Below are 20,516 nucleotides of genomic sequence, written 5' to 3'. Positions count from 1 at the left end.
CTAATGTGTATTATACGAGCACGCAAACAGGAGCAAGGGGGTCATGGTGGCTCAGTGGTAGAGCGTTCACCTCTGGTGCTTTGGGTCCCGGGTTCGATCCCAGCTCCCGTCAAGTGAACCTTGTGGTGGACAAGCACCGTGTGCGTGGGTTTCATCGGGTTCTCCCGTTTCCTCCCACTTTTTCATTCCAGCATTTCATTCATTAGTCATCATCACCGTCTCCTTTAGCCTAACCGGCATAACCGTGGGACGTAGAACTCAAAGATTTCATTTCATTTTTCAAACAGGAGCAACACTGGATTGGCTTCAAGACAGTATTAATACGCAATCTTTCATACAGCCTACACTAGCGGTAGCTCAGTAGTAAAGCGCTCACCTCTGGTGCGTGAAGTCCCTGGTTCAATTTCAGATCCCGCCAAGTGAGTTTTGTGATATACGAATACCGTTTGCGTCGGTTCTCTCGGGACTTCCTGTTTCCTACCACTTTCTTTACTCCACGTTTATCATAGGGCTGTGCGATATGTCGATATCGTCGATATCGATATCGCCTTATATCGATAATCGATATCGCAAAAATATCGACGTCGATATATCGATATTGTCGATATCCGATATCGTCGATATTCGATATCGATATCCGATATTGTCGATATTCGATATCGATATCCGATATTGTCGATATTCGATATCGATATCCGATATTGTCGATATTCGATATCGATATCCAATATTGTCGATATTCGATATCGATATCCAATATCGTCGATATCGATGTTCGATATTGGTGTTTCACACTTCCTCGAAAAAATTGCGGCGGGTTTTGCTTTATATATATATATATATATATATATATATATATATATATATATATATATATAACGCTTTTTGGCTCGCGATAGTAGGTGCATTTGCATTTCTTAACCGAATGAAACCAAACTGCACGATACTCGTATGAGGTAGAAAAACGCCCCGTTTCATGAGTCAAATTAATGTAGGGCTTGGGGGCTATGCTTCCCAACATTCCATGTTAATATTTAATTTTCTCTTTTGACTTCATTTCTTAACAGAATGAAGCCAAATTTACAGAGGATTAGTATGGGTTAAAAATTTGGTTCCTTTCGAAGATAGTCCAAATCGGCGGCAGTGGTGTAGGGATGTTTCTACGTCTACTTAATCCACCTAAATATTGTGTATTTAACTTATATTATCGGCTACATTTCTTCACCGAATCAAACCAAACTTTGTGCAAAAATTGTATTGGGCAGAAATGATGTTCCTTTCGAAGATAAAGCCAAAACCAGTGCAGAGCCGGGGAACTATGCCCTCCAAAATATTTCTCATCATTAACATGGCTGCATTCCTTAACCCGAGTCAACTTGATATCCTCACTACAATTAATGTTTGAGCTGTATTGCCATTGCGAGTGAAAAATCAAATGCCTGTGCTAAAATTTGCTTAAATCTAAACAGACAGGGAAACAAGAATTTACTAATTTTTTGTGCAAAGTAGTAATTTTCCGTTTATTTGTATGTGGGTACTAGATGTAAGTTGGGCCACATAACTCAGCCCACTAAAAGAAACAAAAGCCTCCATTCTGTCATTTCACTACACAGACCTACATATTCTGTTTAGGTAGTATTAACACTTCCCTATCTCTTTGGATTTGCTTAAGTATTAGAATATGCACTATTAGGTGCACTGTTATTAGGAATGATTTAGAACCTTTCTAAATTGATTTCATAAGCAGAACTGAATAATGGTATAAGACGTAAGCTTTAGCCTAAATTTAATAAAAACATGAACACTTTTAGTTATGAGTTTGCACAAAACCAATAACAAGAAACCTCTCAAGTTCATGTGGGAGATGTCACGTCTTTGCGTAAAGCTCTTTAATACAAAAAGATTATCAATTTAATAATAACATGAAAGGGATCTCGATTGATCGCATGCTTTTTTTAATTGGATATTAAAATAGAGTTCAAGTGTTAAATTTGTAAAGCCAACGGATTAACTTAGAAGAACACAAACACACACATCACACATACAGAGAAAAATGAACAATATCTGTCTTGTTTAGAAATATGCCTATTACCACTGAGTATTCAACTAGAAATGTATGATGCATTGAAGTTCATGACACTGCTATTTACGAACGAGCTCTTTTGTTCGTGGAAAGAAAATCAGTTGTTTCGCATGTTTTGCACTAACTGTAAGTGAAGTATGAGCATCAGTTACGATATTGCATCCACAACTAAATACTCTTTCCGATAGAATACTGGTACCAAATTTCACAAAATTAAATCCCCACGTTAAGCGGGTTTGCATATCCAGGCTCCTAACTATGAAAACATTTACGCTCACTCCAACCTCAATCATTTCACGAATTCAACCTGTTTTACGTATGTTATTAGGACATAATATCGATTGTGATTTATTCTAAAAACACTTTTATACATTGCAAGAGCTGTAACGTCCAAATATTTACTGAGAACTCAAAGTCGTACCGGAATAAACAAAAACGAGTATGGAACAGTAAACTGCTTTCACGAAAGGTAAAAGTTGATGTGCAAAGGCATACAAAACGGTCGAGTGGTTTGGGTCGATACACTACCAATCACATGTTTGTGTGTTCAAACCCGGTAGCAAGTTGTTTCTTTTTTAAGTGACTTCCTATTTTCATCCGGAGGCTGAAAATATTTCTTTGGGTAACTCATTGAAAACTTCTTTTGTTTCAAATTCGATTAGAACGGAACATTATATGAATTGCGAACTTAAATCCATAGCTTAAAAAAAATGAAGTATACTCACTACTCCATTATCCTCTGATTTGTAACGAAAAACTATTTATAAACAGTGGTGACTTCAGAAAATTATCCTCGGGCGGAATTTCAATATGCGGGTGGAGGGCAAACATTGGTATTCCACATTGAGCACGATCGAATATATGGTCCTGAAGGCGGAAATTTCTTAGCTCGAGAGGGGTCTCAAATTCTCCCTCAGATCACGTCCTGAAAGTATCGTTGCTTAAAAGCTTTTCGTAACAAATATAATATTACACTTGTTTCTCGTTCTACATTTTGAATTGGTAAAATCATAACTTGTAGAGGATTATAATAAAAGCATAAAAATTACAATACTAATCATGTATAAATTATCCTGTAAGTTACCAACTTTGGGTCAGATTAAAACTCAAATATTTGTTTTCGGATTGCACTTAGAAGTAAGTCCTCTCTATATAATCCTGATTGGAAAGCCATGTATAACTCTAATTAATTAATCAATATTTATACAAATATTTTTTTTTAATTTTACTATTTTTACTATTCAATATTATACACCCTTCATTTCCAAAATCAAAATCTCGAAAATGTATATTGTACGAGTGCAGATTCGCAAATAAATGATTATTTATCATATATATTGGTCTCTATTCGAAATTCTATTTAATGGAATCCGACAAGAACACAGACAGAAACATCGAGAACAGGTGAAAAAAAGAGAGAAGGAAGTGCTCTACCCGGCGGGGACTCGAATTTAATTCGAATGGTGCTTTACAAGCCGAACGCCTTAGACCACTCGACTATGGTAACAACTACTGATTGTAGCAAAGGCTTCGAGTAGTAGTTTTTATTACAGAATAACATTTTCTATTGCCTAAAATTTACACCTAATTTACTTTGATATAATATATCTATTAATTTGTTTCATGAACACGTTTTAGTTACTTTGATGAATGATGTATGTTGTTGATATAGATTCTATTACACGTTCTTTCGTAAATATTATAGAAAGTATCAGGGTTATTTATGATCTTTCATGGAAATTGACTGGCGCATGCGCAGTACACAGACAGTTCAATTGGAAGGCGAGGGAAGGAAACGCTAACACACTGTTAGAATGTTTCATCGCTGTGAAGTATAAAGAACAGCTAAAATGTATTTTACGCTTGTCATTGCGTAAAGAATCACCAGGATAATGTTTGTCCAAGTTCTCACTGATCAACTGGACTCATGAAAAATAATTAATATTCTCATTACTGCATAATATGAAGAATAAAGAACGTAAATTACACCACATTGTTCTCGAATTCGAACCTAGCTAAGGAAGGGACAAGAACAAAATGTGATTTTTTCGTTCGAATTGAGATAATCAATGAAACTAGAAATTACACAATCAAAAGGAAAAACATCGTTAAAATGACAATAACACTTTTATCCGAGATGTGAAATAAAGTTATTAATTAACTGAAATGAAAGTAATATTGGGCATGACATAGAGCAAGAAAAAAAGTAAATGTATTCTTAGAAACTTTCAAAGTAAATTCACAAATACTTTTTGAAGATATGCTACTCTTCCTTAACGTTTTAACGAACTAATAAGTAAACAAGCAAAGGAAAAGAATGCAGAACGAAAGTATTGCTCTTGAGAAAATATAATAAATAAATGAAACTTAAATAAATGTTTACACAAAAAATAACACACTAGTACTTCGTGTAATCACCTCCAGAGTCAATAACTTCTTGAAGTCTGGAGGGGATACTAGATACAAGTCTCGAGCAATACGACGGTGTGTCACGAAAATGTTGCCACAGTTCCATAACATGATTTTGAAGAAACGTTTGGTCTCTGTCTTCACGTCTCTCTTCCCATTCTTGCACCATGTAGGCCCAGAGATGTTCAATTGGATTCAAATCTGGGGATAGAGGGGGTCACTCAATTTAAATTAACTCTGGATGTTCACTTAGCCACTCTCGTGTTTGCCGGGAAGTGTGAACAGCACTGTTGTCGTGCATAAATATACATTCTTTCTGTTCGGGGAAGTTTCTTTCTAAGGACGGTAACAACGTATTTTCGAGGATATTAATGTAAACGCTGCTGTTCATTCTCTCAGGCACCGCAACTAAATCTCCAGGACCAGCAGCCGTCATGTATCCCCAAAAGTGTGCTGATATTCGCCCTGAACAAGAAGTTCTGATAATATTTTGTTCAGCATACCTGGTTCCGCACGGTCTATACAATATAACAATACAGCCTTGTTGGTTAGACTTAAAAACCTTCTTGTCGGTCCAGATGACTAAATCCCAATATGACTGAGGTTGGGTTATGTTATTCTGTGCCCATTCCATTCATCTGGCCTTGTGAGTTTCAGTCAGGAGAGTCTTCCTAGCGGGTCATGAACAGTGTAGACCAGCCCCCAATAATCTTATTATTATTGTTTCGTGAGAACAATTATATTCTCTGGCTTTGTCTAAGAGGATTGACGTGTGGCGTAGAGGTCTGTTGATTACTTCTGTAACTAAAGCTTGATCTTGAGCTGCAGTTGTCACTTTTGGCCTTCCACTTCTTGACCGAGACCTAAACCATTCACCACCTTCTTCATGTCGCTGAACCCATTTCTTGACCGATTTCTTGTCACATCCCAGATCTCTAGCAATCTGAGGCACAGTTTGTCCCATTTTTGCTCGGCCTATGATTTCTCCTCTCAGAGCAACAGACAGTTCTCCACAACCTTTAGAGCGAGGCATTTTCAGAACCTGTTAGAAATTTGCGTTCTTTCGTGTATGACAAATGTCGGTAAAGTGCATCTTTCTGTTTCTACTGCGCATACGCCAGTCAATTTTCATGAAAGATCATAAATAATCCTGACAATTGTTGTAATATTTATGAACGAATACGTAATAGAACCTATATTAACAACATCATTTGTCAAAGTAAAGAATACCGTAAACATAAAACAATTTCAACAGACTATTACATCAGGCCAAAATAGGCTTAGACTTCAGAGAATACAAAATAAATTTCATACTGTAACAAAAGATTGAACATGAAACACGCTTATATAGGTTTTCAACTTGTCACATTAGCCGAGTGAACTAAGACATTCTGCTAGAGATTCTGAGGCACCATTCAAGAGTAGTTCCAATCCCACCACAGTGCAATTTGGTTTTACCTCTTCTTGACGTTTCTGTTTGTGATCCTGCCGGATTCTATTAAATATAATTTCGTAATACGCTAAAAATATACGTAATATTTGAAATTCTTAACCTCCCATTTTTACATTTTTCAAGCTCAGTTGAGAAGAAAGAGGGAAAATGAAAGTACAAAGATTTACAATAATTACTTAGCATTTACTGTCATTGTAATTGTGGATATTTTATTTATGAAAATGTATAATGAACTAAAAATATATTTAGTAGGTCACATGTCTCCATTTTTCGATTCTAACTTGAAAGTTACAGTTTAGGCGGTGACATATCAAAGACCCCTCCCATGGAAACTTTTATATCCTATTGAAATAAAAAGTGTTCCAGTTTATAATCTTGGAAAGGCAACAATCACTGTGTGTGGAGGACGATTTATTTATACTAGGATTTATCACTTCCAAATGTGTAGAACATGTGACTGTATATTGTGCATAATCATTCAAGAAATATAACACAACGAAGGGACTTCGTAAACCCTTCACGCCACCCCAGGAGGAGGAAATGCGTCCCGTCGTCCCTCGGTTGGGAACTACTGCTTGTGAGGGAAACATTCTAACAGTGTATTAGCGTTTCCTTCCTCGCCTTCCAATTGAACTGTCTGTGTACTGCGCATGCGCCAGTCAATTTCCATGAAAGATCATAAATAACACTGATACTTTCTATAATATTTACGAAAGAACGTGTAATAGAATCTATATCAACAACATACATCATTCATCAAAGTAACGAAAACGTGTTCATGAAACAAATTAATAGATATATTATATCAAAGTAAATTAGGTGTAAATTTTAGGCAATAGAAAACGTTATTCTGTAATAAGAACTACTACTCGAAGCCTTTGCTTCAATTACTAGTTGTTACCATAGCCGAGTGGTCTAAGGCGTTCGGCTTATAAAGCACTATTCGCACTAAGTTCGAGTCTCCGCCGGGTACATCCCCTTTTTCTCTCTTTTTTTCACCTGTTCTCAATGTTTCTGTCTGTGTTCTTGTCGGATTCGATTAAATAGAATTTCGAATAGAGACCAATATATATGATAAATAATCATTTATTTGCGAATCTGCACTCGTACAATATACATTTTCGAGATTTTGATTTTGGAAATGAAGTGTATACTATAATATTGAATAGTAAAAATAGTAAAATAAAATAATATTTGTAATCCAATCAGGATTATATAGAGAGGACTTACTTCTAAGTGCAATCCGAAAACAAATATTTGAGTTTTAATTTGACCCAAAGTTGGTAACTTACAGGATAATTTATACATGATTGGTATTGTAATTTTTATGCTTTTATTATAATCCTCTGTAAGTTATGATTTTACCAATTCTAAATGTAAAACGAGAAACAAGTGTAATATTATATTTGCTACGAAAAGCTTTTAAGCAATGATACTTTCAGGACGTGATTTGACGGAGAATTTGAGACCCTTTTCGAGCTAAGAAATTTCCGCCTTCAGGACCATATATTCGATCGTGCTCAATGTGGAATACCAATGTTTGCCCTCCACCCGCATATTGAAATTCCCCCCGAGGATAATTTTCTGAAGTCACCACTGTTTATAAATAGTTTTTCGTTACAAATCAGAGGGTAATAGAGTAGTGAGTATACTTCATTTTTTTAGCTATCGATTTAAGATTCGCAATTCATATAATGTTCCGTTCTAATCGAATTTGAAACAAAAGAAGTTTTCAATGAGTTACTCAAAGAAATATTTTCAGCCTCCGGATGAAAATAGGAAGTCACTTAAAAAAGAAACAACTTGCTACCGGGTTTGAACACACAAACATGTGATTGGTAGTGTATCGACCCAAACCACTCGACCGTTTTGTATGCCTTTACACATCTTCTTTTGCCTCTTGTGAAAGCAGTTTACTGTTCCATACTCGCTTTTTTTTATTCCGATACGACTATAAGTTCTCAGTAAATATTTGGACGTTACAGCTCTTGCAATGTATAAAAGTGTTTTTAGAATAAGTCACAATCGATATTATGTCCTAATAACATACGTAAAACAGGTTGAATTCGTGAAATGATTGAGGTTGGAGTGAGCGTAAATGTTTTCATAGTTAGGAGCCTGGATATGCAAACCCGCTTAACGTGGGGATTTAATTTTGTGAAATTTGGTACCTACACAAATAGTTACGAGCCAGAAGAGCTAATTTTGGAAATTCACTGTCACGAGATTTCCTCCAGTGAAGGTTTTCTTCCATATCTGTAGGCAGTGGTGCTATTCTAATTTTTGGTGACTGGTTATATATATATGAGAGAGAGATAGTAGATAGATACATAGAAATATACCTCTCTCCAGTGGCGTAACTAAGGGCTTGGGGGCCACCCCGCAGACAACGTGGAATGGGGCCCCTTTTCTACGTCCTACATCACAATTTGGGGGCCCCGTGATGGCCTGGGTCCCCAGCAATGCGGGTCTGCGGGGCCCTTATTTACGCCCCTGTCTCTCCCCCTCTCTCTTAGGAAGCAAATCATACAAGATAGACAAAGGCAATTTTTTTCATTGGATGCCACAAGTGACAAGTAGAGACCTACACAGCAACCCAATATAAGGTGTTGTGACGAAATTAGGTATAGCACTGCGAATATCTTGGAAACGAATTATCCAAAATAGATGTTTGTCAAGAAGTATTGGAAACACCTTAACTCAGCAATGGATCAACAATTATTGATAATGGTATGTATGCGTTTCAAATGTAAATAACCCTCACCACTGCACTTATGTGATCCCAGTTTTCATTCTTGATATCTAACCAGCCCAGTTCAAATTAAGAAAAAATCGCTTATACCTTATTCTGAGAGATCATATATCTAACCCTGTAGCTGTAAGAATTTCTAAGAACAAAGCTAAACAAACTGAAACTTGCTCGTTCTTGGGTATAACTGAATAAAATTTACTGTTATGCCTGGGTATAAGAAACGGTTTAGCAAACTCGAAATATATTAACAACCGGTTCTAGCGAACCGGCTGAATAGCACCACTGTCTGTAGATGGCACTGAAAGATATGCATCGATTTCCTGTTGCAGTGAGGCATCAAATGATTAGCACAAAAGAGAAACGGGGATTCCTCGATTTTGCTTTTGTTGATCGGGTACGTCATTCGTCCATATCTGAAATGAAATGAAATTTTTGACTTTTACGTCCAACGCTTATGCCGGTTAGGCTAAAGGGGACAGTGATAATGAGAAATGAATGAAAATGGTGAAATGAAGAAAGTGGGAGGAAACGGGAGAACCCCGAGGAAACCCACGCAACGGTGTTTGTCCACCACAAAGTTCACTTGGCAAGAGCAGGGTTTGAACCCGGGACCTCATACACCAGAGGTGAACGCTCTACCACTGAGCCACTACGGCCTCTATCGTCCATATCTGGATCAAGTTTTGTTTGTGCATGAGCTTAAAATACAATACACGCACGTGTTATGCTATAGAAAGAACTTCTCTCTCTCTCAAATCGCATACCGCCACACGTGCACATTCACAAATGCATATACATGAAATAAACACCTACACATATATTCTATGTCACCGTGTTTCACTCTCATTATTTCCGCAATGATGACCAATATGATAATTGAGAAAGACAATTCAATGAATATTTTTATTAACTTTTTCAGAGAAAAGAATGGTGGATTAGAAGGAACACAAGTCTGTTTTCTGTGACTAACAAGTATTCTGAGACATCCCCCATTGAAACGTTTTGAGACCAGATTGTTTATATCAACATGAATGAAATCTTTGAGTTTTACGTCCCACGCTTATGCCGGTTAGGCTAAAGGAGACGGTGATTATGAGAAATGAATGAAATGGTGAAATGAAGAAAGTGGGAGGAAACGGCAGAACCCCGAGAAAACCCACGCACACGGTGTTTGTCCACCACAAAGTTCACTTGGCTGGGGCTTGGATCGAACCCGGAACCCCAAGCACCAGAGTTAAACGCTTTACCACCGAGCCACCGCGGCCCCCATCAACATGTATATTCAAGACCAAACAATATGTTGAATATCCATATTTGATATTGTCGATATCGATATTCGATATTATCGATATCGATATTCGATATTATCGATATCGATATTCGATATTGTCGATATCAATATTCGATATCGATATTGTCGATATCGATATTCGATATCCGATATCGATATTGTCGATATCGATATATCTATTCAATATCGATATCAGAAAAATATCGAATGTCGATATCGAAATTTCGATATCGCACAGCCCTAATTTATCATCCATCTCAGTATCACCTTTCCCCTTAGGCTCGGACCATAATCGTAAGACGATAAACTCAGAGAAATATTCATGAATGCCAGTCAGAAATAAAATTTGATGTATTCTTTGGGCTCACACCTTTCGATGTGTCGCTCTTTGTTTTTGCACTATTTCTGCATACAGCAGGCTAGAGGCTTGAGCGAAAGAACAGAACTGATGATGATGCAATAAAATCTAGTTTAACGTTCTAAGCTAAATGTGAGTTAAGGAAGACGAATCGTTAATGCAAGTTAATGATCAGGAAAGAAGTGATGGAATAAAGATGGGAGAAGGGGAAGAGAATATGTTTACCAGATATAGCTTGAAATTCTTTGCACAAGAGACAAGTGGTCTGCCATTTGAGCTGCCATGGCCCATTATGTCACAGTGATGATTTTCCATCACTATGGTTGTAAGAAAGACAAGCTTTAAAATAACTTGTTACAAGAATCGATTGCGCAATTTCAATACAATGCTCGAAATACAGAACAGAAAGATTTGGCACACCGATGTCTATAGATCTATGTGTAATACATTTTAGTTTTGAATCCAGTTGCTTGTTCATATAACACCATAAAATAAAATAATAAAATCTAAATATGTTCAATTGAATCACATGGATGTGTTAGTCTACCAAATGAAACATTTCGTTGCATATGTATTATATAAAATGTTGCAAAGGGCCTCACTTGATTCATTTCCAAGTCCTGTGGATGTTTTAATGCATTGTCGGGGTGACGTACAAAGTGTTTTCGGTCTATGATTACGTCCCTTTACCCAAATTAATACGTAAAAGAAATAGCAAGATGTGTAATTTGTAGAATGATTGGGTATTGGTGTGGAGCGAAAAAATCTAATTTTCGAGTACCAAATTCTGAACGGACTCAAAAGTTGAGTATTTGATTGCTAATCAATGGGACAATAACAAAAATAATAATAATAACACTTTGGATCTTCAGTTCGCATAAACTGCCTATTTTTTAAATGACAAAAACACGAAAATTTACCTTTACACAAGGAATATACAGATTACTTTTTTATTTCTATAGCGTCTAAGTACTTTATTTTAGTTGTGTGAGGGCGTGTTTGTTATTAATTCGTTAATGTCAGTGATTTTATACATTTTATATTCATAATGATTTTGCAGCTCTTTCCTCATTTGTCAACGTTTTCTTCCTTTTTTCATGAAATAGCCCACAACTCATCACGAGGAGGTGGCTGCAATTCGAGTTCCACCCACATCGTACTCAACTCTTCGACCAATTAGGGTGTGCTAAATTATGTTGATTTAGTCAAGGATGTCTTAAATTCAGATTTTATAATCAAATTTTGGCATGTGAGTCTTGAGAGCAAATTTGATCTAATGTACCCTTCTCTGGTTTCTTGTCCACACACTTTTCCTGCAAACTCCGTAACAAGTGTGACACATCTTTCAACTTCCTGGGTATGGCATGGAAAATTTAAGAAGTCAAACTCATGAGCAGATTTATCATGCATAAGTGATCAGGTAGTTTCTGTTGTCGAGCTTTCGAGCAATGGAGGAGGCGACTGCTCACATTTTCTCCAATCTATTAGCTCACTGTAGTCCGTGGCATCAAAATTTATTGAACTTGCAACAAAAGTTCTAACAAATTTCAACTTTGGATCTTGATTTCTTGCCTCTAGCATTCTCCCGTAACCCAACTCTCGTACGTGTTGTCTCTCATACTCTGTCATAGCTAACAATATGTTCTTTGGATGACAGAAGAACGCATTTCTCTAAATCACAGGATCGATAATTCTTTTAATGGTGTTTGGCAAATGTCTAATTGTTTGAACTAATTTCAAAATATGTTTAGGTCCATATTTCACTGACTGATATCTCTTTATGTCGAACCGGAAAGGAACATGCCTTTATAATGTAGTTTACAAGCACTTTAAGTTCGTTTGTAGGATTTGTTTGAGAAACGTACAACCGTAAGACCCGGTTTGCACATGTCAGCCATCGGAAGTAACTGAAAGGTCTACACTGTAAAAAATCGTTGTGTTATTTCAACGACATGCCTATGTGTTAACACGATTGTGTTAAAATAATACACAAACAGGTGGTTAGAACAACTCCACAACAGCTGGTTAGAATAACTCCGTTAGAACTCTCCATTTAGAGTTGTGTGTCAAAGACCGGTAGTTGAAATGACACACAGCCTGTGTTTTAAATTAACACAAGTGTAGAATCTTCGCTGTTGTTTTCTGCGTGATTGCCAAATATGTTGGACATCTAATTATAAAGGCTTATGTACTGAAGATACACACAAACACAGTAGAAAGAAATACTTAAACAAATCCAGGTATTCATAAAATTTTAACATGCAAACCTCGTGATGTGTTCTCGATTGTTTTACATAATGTTTCTGGAGAAATATGCCAACAGCGAGAAACAACACCGTATTACTGTGTCACTTCTATACTGCACTAGAGCTCACCAGTCAAAAGCGGGGACCGTGTTTCAAAAATGGGGGAAAACCAGTAGAAACACGATTAAGAGGCAAACATACTATAAGGATATAGGTAAAGAGTTCCTATCATTCTTAATTCAACTCATTTAACATAGGGTAATGGTTCCAGCGTGACTACCACTATACGGTGTTAATTCAACACAGACCCAGCGGTGTTAGCGTTTAACACAGGGTGTGTGTGTTACGTTTTTAACACACAACTGGTGTTGAGCGGTGTTAAATTCCGATCTGTTTTAGTATTTTCGGTGTTGATTCGACACCATGTCAGGGTCAGTAGTGTGGGGAAAAGTGTTGAGTGTTACTTGTGGCGGTGTTGTACCAACACAAAGAAAGTAACACAGTTTGTAGTGTGTTAATTATTTTGTGTTGATATTACACTAACTCAAGTATCAATATAACACAGTTCTTGTGTTATTTCAACACCATTTTCTTATTATTTCAACACACAATCTATGTCATAATTCAAGGTCAAAGCCATATAAGTAATACCGTTTTCGTATTAATTCAACACTCCCTGCGTTAAAATTCAAGGTGAGTCCACCAGATTGACACAGTTTTTTGTGTTAGTTCGACTTCAGTTCTGTGTTACTACGACACCTATTTCGGTGTTGAAATAACTCCATGTGTGGTGTTGATGTAACCATTTTTCTGTGTTGGAAAAGGTTGTGCTGTGCATGCTTACGATTACCGAAGATTCTAATTTTAAAATAAGAATAGTAAACTACAGAACACTTCATTTAGAAAATCTTCATAAACTTTTTTGTTGTCCTCCCCAACACTTATTGTGAAGTATTTCTTGATGGTTCGAAACACAACCTTCACCAACAACGTGGTTAAGAATGATAGGAACTCTTACCAATATCCTTATAGTATGTTTGCCTCTTAATCGTGTTTCTACTGGTTTTCCCCCATTTTTGAAACACGGTCCCCGCTGTTGACTGGTGAGCTCTAGTGCAGTATAGAAGTGACACAGTAATACGGTGTTGTTTCTCGCTGTTGGCATATTTCTCCAGAAACAATATGTAAAACAATCGAGAACACATCGCGAGGTTTGCATGTTAAAATTTTATGAATACCTGGATTTGTTTAAGTATTTCTTTCTACTGTGTTTGTGTGTATCTTCAGTACATAAGCCTTTATAATTAGATGTCCAACATATTTAGCAATCACGCAGAAAACAACAGCGAAGATTCTACACTTGTAAAATTTAACACACAAGATGTGTCATTTCAACTACCGGCCTTTGACACACAACTCCAAATGGAGAGTGAGTTGTTCTAACCACCTGTTTGTGTATTATTTTAACACAATCGTGTTAACATAGGCGTGCCGTTGAAATAACACAACGATTTTTTACAGTGTAGAAATGAAAAAAAGTAATATGTATATTCCTTGTGTAAAGGTAAATTTTCGTTTTTTTTTTTTTGTTTTTTTTTTGTCATTAAAAAAATAGGCCGTTTTACGCAAACTGAAGATCCAAAGTGTGATTATTTTTGTTATTGTCACATTGATTAGCAAGCAAATACGCAACTTTTGAGTCCTTTTATAATTTGGTACTCAGAAATTTGATTTTTTCGCATAAAGGTAAATGTTGGTGTTTTCTGTCATATTTTTTCAGACTTTAGGCCGTTTGCGCGAACTGAAGATCCGAAGTGTGATTTTTTTCGTTATTTTTCCATTGATTATAGTGCCAGTACGGAACTTTTGAGCCCTATTAGAATTCGATACTCAAAAGTCTGATTCTTTCGTGTAAAGGTAAACTTTGTTTTTTGGGGTCATTTTTTTTTTAAAAAAAACTTTAGGCCGTTTTCGTGAACTGAAGATCCAAAGTGTGATTTTGTTTTCATTATTTTTACATTGATTAGCATGCGAATACGCAACTTTTGTGCCCTATTAGAATTCGATACTCGAAAATTTGATTCTTTCGCTGCACCCTATTGGGTATAGGTATCAACTTTGCATTTTTATGTGTATGCAGCGATACAAAACGAATCTTTGAAATATAATGCACTGTCTATGAAATTACTTTAATGATTTTCAGAGCTTCATGAATGATATCACCTGTGTATTTACGGCATTCCAATTGGCACGGTAATATATCCTTCAAGGATGAGAGAGCAGGAGTAGAAAGTCATTTCTTTAGTCTTATTGGAGCTTTCATGGACGGTGGCAAAGAACCGTCCTTTACATTTTCTTTGTTTTTGTGGATAGACTTTTTTTTTTTTATGCTGATGTGTTCACCTTGGTGGTTAGTTGATGACATGACGTACGAATTTCGAAAGTTGTGTTCGTAATAGCGTGTTGAATACACGGTTTTCGTTTCAGGTAAGGCACCTTGTTGATTTCATTTTGTATGAGGATTAAGGTAATATGAGAACATTTCAACAGGCTACGATCGTCTTTGTGTAGAAACGTATAAGAGTAATTACTTATATAAAAACATTCTTAAAAAATACTTACGTACATTGTTCTGAAATGATCAGTTTTGTTTCAGATACTTGTATTGTGTTTTGATCTTTATATACATACAATTTAATTTTTTAGAGTTTTCCAACCTCGAGAACCCGGCTCTCGAGCTCAATAATTGAGAGCGAGCCTGTGTGACTGCTGACCAAGAACCATAGTCCAAACGAGCGCGATTCTCAGACTCGTGAGTCCAAGCCCTATTGAGAACAATGATCCCGTGCCCTCAGAGATCGCGAGTCTTATTGATAATAATTATCTCGAGCTCGATCGAGTGCAAGTCTGAGTCTGAGCAAGCATGAGCTTTATTCCAGACCCATTGAGTATAGTTAGCCTGAGCTCACGCAAATTCGAGTGCGCACCGATTACAAATTGCCCAAATTACATTGAAGACTTGAAAGCAGTGACGTACACAGAATTTCGTCAAGGGGGATTTAAGTACTCAATCGTGATTTATGTGTATATCTACATATATATAAATGAAACTGATTATGTTTGTGGCTTAATAACTCTCGAACCATCCGACCGACCTCGATCAAATTTTCAACATAGATGAGGTTTGGGCCTGTGATGATTTTTGTTATTTCATTTTGACGGTGCAACTTAGGGAAGAGGGGAGATATATTAAAAATGATTAGAAATGACCGATATTAATGTCGCATCAGTAGTTTTCGGGGTCGCTGAGATGAACAGTGACATTTCCGTTGCCGTTTAAAACCAAATTTAACCTCGTAACTTGAAATGAAATCTTTAAGTTTAACGTCCCACGCTTATGCAGGTTAGGCTAAATGAGACGGTGATAATGAGAAATGAGTGAAATGGTGGAATGAAGAAAGTGGGAGGAAACGGGAGAACCCCGAAAAACCCATGAGCACGGTGTTTTTCCACCACAAAGTCCACACGGCGCGAGCTGGGATTGAACCAGGGACCCCAAGCACCGGAGGTGAACGCTCTACCACTGAGCCATCGCGCCCCTCCTACATCGTAACTTGAGGAGGGATGGGGATGTATAAACGTGATCGAAAATGACTGATATTAGTTTCAAATCCATAGTTTTCGGGGTCGCTGAGACGAACAGAGACACTTGCGATGCAGTTTAAATCCAAATTCGTCCCCCATTAGTACTCCTAAGGGGGATGGTGACATGTAAAAATAATTGAAAATGACCGATATTAGTGTCGAATTTATAATTTTGGTTTCTCTAAATTGATTTGTATCAGTTTTGGTGCCCTTTATGTCCAAAATGAAGCGTATTCTCCCCGTGTGAAGAACGGGCATTCTGCTAGTATCTGAATACGTTAAATTTTTATATTTCTATAATAGCTTCCTCAAGGGGGTTAAACCCTGAACCCCTTTGTGTTTACAACTGCTCGAAAAAGACAAAGAACTGAAATGAAATTGAGATAAAAATGAAAATCCCGATATGATTTCCCTTACACATATTGACAGAGCATTATATAGCCTACATTAAAGGAAGACTTTAAGCAGATACACTTTTCATGATAGAACTTCACTGCACACTTTTACGCAGGTTGTGTGGATTTATGATTACCATTGCAATATATATTGTTTAAAGGAGGCGACTGTATGGGATAATTCAGGAAGATAGTTACACTTCTACAACGCGACAGTTCGTTGGCAAATTTTAATTTAACAGCGTACAATGCAACAATAGAATGAAAAGCTTCCGAAGTTTTATCTCATTGCCGCATGTGGTCATTTTCTGCCACGCAGAACGCAACGCACAGATGAAGTCACATCAGTATTTTCCTTGGACCAGTAGGCCTCTTTCTGCACGGGCATCCAGTCTCCAGAAACAACTTGCATGAGATGTTCGTGTGACTCGGTGGTTCCATGCAAAAACGCACGCAAAACCGTTTTTGCATGAGTAACATAATTTGTCCTTTAGAATTCCATTTCACTTAACGCCTTCTCCACCTCTGTCGCTATATTGTTCCTGCTACCGAGGCGCTTGCACGAATTACCGTCTATAGGCAGTACCAAATAACTCCTTTATAGCTGCTCTTTTCATTCTGTTTCAGTACATTAACTTGTTACACTTTATTACAAAAAAAAAAAAAAAAAAAAGAAAAGAAAGAAAGAAAGAAAGACGTTACGAACCTATAAAGATCCAGGGCCTTTCCGAAACGCTCAGTGGAGTCCCGCTAATCCGAACTAATTGGGAACGAACCCTGTTCGGATTACGTGATTGTTCAGATTTGCCGGAATAAAAGTAAAATCGCCGTTTGAAGCGGGTGAACGGGTCTATTGTGTTATAATACATAGCATATAGTATTTCAAAACTCGTTTTCTGACTGCAGCATACGTAGAACAACAGTATATGTAGACAATAGTATATGTAGAAAAAACAATATATGTAGAACAGACTACAGTATACGTACGATACCTCAGTGGCGTAGGGAAGGGGGGGCCAGAGGGGCCGCCCCCCCAAAGAGGTCCGACAGTGTACTTTGGTACTTTGATGTTTGTAATTTTTTATATATTTTTATGTTTATATATTTTTTTGTTTGTAATTTTTCTATGTGTACCTATAAGAGCAATTTCCCCCCCCCCCAAACACACATCCTGGCTACGCTACTGCGATACCTTGAACAACAGGCTACTGCTATACCTGCCGATATAATGTTTATGAGACGATGGCGAAACTACACGTCGCGTTGTCCAATAGACTCTCTTCACTGTGACAAAAGACAATAACTGAGTTCATGGCTTGTAACTACGATACTATGGGACTATGGTAGATACTAGTACAATATTAGTGTTGTACACTACCAGTATTGTACGTTCAGTGTTATGTTATACGTAGTACAGTACTTATTCTACTATATTACTGTATTTCACTAATACTGAACCCATAAGTTTCAATACTGTACAGTACATGAACTGTTTTCTATTTCAAACTTTATGTAATTGTCGTAATATTTCTCAATGTCTAAATACAGGTATTACAGAGAAAAAACTGTATTTAAAAAAGTTTACTTTGTTTTCAACGAAAACATGCACACATTTCAATCCTTTTAGTTGTTAATTTCCAAACACTGCGTATTTTCGCCACAAACAAATAAATAAAATTTTCCTTCCAGACTTGTTTGGATTAACCGGATGTTCGGATTACCGAGACTCCACTGCAGTAAGACTGGTTCTATAAAACACACTTTTATTGGCAATACTGTCGAGTAAGCTTAACACTTTTGAAAATAAGATTCTTCTGCAGAGACAAAACGCCTCCAACGATCTGCCTATTGTTGGTATACATGCTGAAACTCTTTGTTTCTGGAATGCTCTACAGGTTGTATGCCATGGCCTTTTGAATGTCATACAATTGCAAAGCGTTTTTCTTTTTCAAAAAAAATTCTTCATCCTCGGGAATAGAAAATAATCGCAGGATGAGACTAATCAATATATACTTATTTGCTGTCGGTTTGTCAAATTCTATAACGTTCAGAACTGGATTTTTATTAGTTGGAGGACCTTTGCTATCTATGCCTTTCGCAGTCAGGAACTTCAGTCATAAGTTTTACACACACTTTACGCATCTACAAGTCCTTGGTTACAGTTTCATTAACTGTTGTTTTCGAAATGACCAACTGCTCTCCCATTAAACAGACATTCAGGTGTCAGTCAGCATCCAACAGATGGCACATACGATCCACGTTTTTGTTTTCGTGGCAGGTGTCCGGATTGATATTTGTCCTTCATGTTTTCTCTTCCGTTTTTTTAAGGCTTTGTACCAGCTAAACTTGAACATGCGCTCATTGCTATAGACTGCCATTAATATTTCTACCGTTTCGGATCCTGATTTACCGAGTTTTACGCAAAATTTGACAGTGAAACGCTGTCCCATATCGCCATTGTTCATATTGAGGTAATTATAAAACTCCATGAGATATTCTATTTTGGGCAAACATTTGTGAATCCTCTTCTCCTTAGGATACAATCTTTAATCAGAGTGGCATGATAACGTATTTTATTAATGCTAGATGTGGATTTTTCACTTGCATCATAGAATCGACAGGATGGTCGTGGCTACAACTATACAAAAGGTGGTTGTGAAATTTCCAAAAGACTAGAATTATAAAATGTCGTTAAAAGTTGTGGTACTCTTAGCTGTGTATTAATGAAATAATAATAATAATAATAATAATAATAATAATAATAATAATAATAATAATAATAATAATAATAATAATAATAATATTGTGCTCTAAATCGTTTTGAGTGCATAAATTCTATTCATCAAAATCATATATTTTACAGTACAGAAGGTTTGAAGGATACTTTACGGAATTATCCTTACAGTATTTTTATATGCAGTATATGACATTCACGAAGGAGATTTAAATTCAAACAAAACAGAGCCACAGGTAAAAGAAAAGTCACAGATTCAGCCTGGACTTTATTCGTTGCACGCAACTCTATTTACTTACAATTTGTCGCATGGCCAGCACTACCGGGCAACCTTCGGGCTAAGTTACTAATATAGAGTACCTGCTTTCTGTACAAGTGGTCTCGGGCTGGATTCCTAGTTCGGTTATGTGCCTTGGATATAAATGCATGTGTTAGTTCGAATCCTACTTATTGGTTGATTTGGAGTTTAGTGTCTCTTTCAGCATCAAGGCTATGAGAGACGTGGATCTACAGCTTAATGTGGAGTCCAGGCCACATGAGCTCCAGCAAGAATTGAAGACGCGCACATTAACCATATAGCCACGAGGGAGCCCCTAAATCCAACTTAAGTAATAAGTTCTGCCTTATATACATATATGGAGTGACTTGGGTGAACGTAATGGTATGACACATTTTGTTACTGTCGATTAAACTGGAAAATAATGTTTAATGTCCCATGCAATTCAATGCAATGACACGTAGCAAACAAGCTTTTCAGCCACTTGCAGGCACATTTCCGAAATTAAACTACCTGCATACTCTTTTTTTTGTTCGATTACAATCCATTCTACCTAATAATTCAGTTTCATAGAAAGTGGCGCTTACCATTATGTTCGCCCGAGCCTCTAATTACTCGATGCTGGAACGGAAAGTTAAACTCCAGTCAATCAAAAATACTTGATTTGAGCTTAATTGTTACCTTTGTAACATCACATGATAATGCTCTGAGGCTAAGGGAGACGGTGATAATGAAATGGGTGATAATGGTGAAATTAAGAAAATGGGAGGAAACTGGAAAACCCATACACACACGGTGTTTGACCTGTACAAAGTCTGCTTGGCAGGAGCTGGGATCAAACCAGGGATCCTATGCACCAGAGGCGAGCGTTTT

General features: G+C 36.9%; 1 protein-coding gene across 1 annotated transcript in view; it reads left to right on the top strand.

The window, feature by feature from the left end:
* Positions 1-20,516, top strand: part of Zw (glucose-6-phosphate 1-dehydrogenase Zw) — a 305,974-nt gene that overhangs the window by 103,974 nt on the left and 181,484 nt on the right. The gene's annotated exons all lie outside the window — the stretch shown is intronic.

Source organism: Thermobia domestica, chromosome 6 (genome assembly GCF_964235325.1).
Source record: "Thermobia domestica chromosome 6, izTheDome1.hap1.1, whole genome shotgun sequence".
Lineage (NCBI taxonomy): Eukaryota > Metazoa > Arthropoda > Insecta > Zygentoma > Lepismatidae > Thermobia > Thermobia domestica.
The sequence above is the reverse complement of the archived record's forward strand: the minus strand, read 5'-3'. Positions and strand labels throughout refer to the sequence as shown.